This window comes from Ornithorhynchus anatinus, chromosome 7, assembly GCF_004115215.2.
Source record: "Ornithorhynchus anatinus isolate Pmale09 chromosome 7, mOrnAna1.pri.v4, whole genome shotgun sequence".
Classification (NCBI taxonomy): Eukaryota; Metazoa; Chordata; class Mammalia; order Monotremata; family Ornithorhynchidae; genus Ornithorhynchus; species Ornithorhynchus anatinus.
Genome location: NC_041734.1, coordinates 69,415,941 through 69,417,292, shown reverse-complemented (window position 1 = coordinate 69,417,292; position 1,352 = coordinate 69,415,941).

Genomic DNA, 1,352 nt, shown 5'->3' with positions numbered 1-1,352 from the left:
TCAGGCATGTCCCGAATGTGATTCCAGCACGGAATCAGGAGCCTCGGCCCAATTGAGCGCTCACGGGGGGACGCGGCGCTGTGCTAAGCGCTTGGGGGAGTGCGCTATAAAAGAGCCGGTAGACACGTTCCCCTCCCCGCCACGTTCTCATTCATTCAATCGTATTTGTTGAGTGCTTAGTGTGTGCGGAGCACTGTACTAAGCGCTTGGGAAGTACAATTCGGCAACAAAGAGCGATAATTCTTGCCCATAACAGGCTCACAGTCTAGAAGGGGGGAGATAGGTGGCAAAGCAGCGTGGCTCAGTGGAAAGAGCACGGGCTTTGGAGTTAGAGGTCATGAGTTCGAATCCCGGCTCTGCCACTTGTCAGCTGTGTGACTGTGGGCAAGTCACTTAACTTCTCTGGGCCTCAGTTACCTCATCTGTAAAATGGGGATTAAGACTGTGAGCCCCATGTGGGACAACCTGATTCCCCTATGTCTACCCAAGCGCTTAGAACAGTGCTCTGCAAATAGTAAGCGCTTAAATACCAACATTATTATTATTATTAAAGCAAGTCAACAGGCATCAGAAGTGTCAATATAATCATTCAATTGTATTTATTGAGCGCTTAGTGTGTGCAGAGCACTGTACTAAACTCTTGGGAAGTACAGTTCGGCAACAAAGAGAGACAATCCTTGCCTACAATGGGCTCACAGTTTAGAAGGGGGGAGACAGACATCAGAGCAAGTCAACAGGCATCAGTAGTGTCAATATAATCATTCAATTGTATTTATTGAGCGCTTAGTGTGTGCCGAGCACTGTACTAAGCGCTTGGGAAGTACAATTTGGCAACAAAGAGAGACAATCCCTGCCCACAACGGGCTCACAATCTACAAGGTGGGAGACCGACATCCAAACAAAGAGGCATCAGTAGAATTGATATAAATAAATTGAATTAGAAATAATCTCTTAAAGAGGGGGATGGGCTACTGGATCAATCAATCAACAAGCAATAATAATAATAATGTTGGCATTTGTTAAACGCTTACTATGTGCAGAGCACTGTTCAAAGCACTGGGGTCGACACAGGGGAATCAGGTTGTCCCACGTGGGGCTCCCAGTCTTCATCCCCATTTTACAGATGAGGTAACTGAGGCACAGAGAAGTGAAGTGACTTGCCCACAGTCACACAGCTGACAAGTGGCAGAGCTGGGATTCGAACTCATGACCTATGACTTCAAAGCCCGGGCTCTTCCCACTGAGCCACGCTGCTTCCATGGTGTTTACTGAGGGCCTACTATGATGATGATGATGGTGATGATGATGACATTTGCTAAGCGCTATGTTAAGAGTTCTGAGCCAAGTACCGT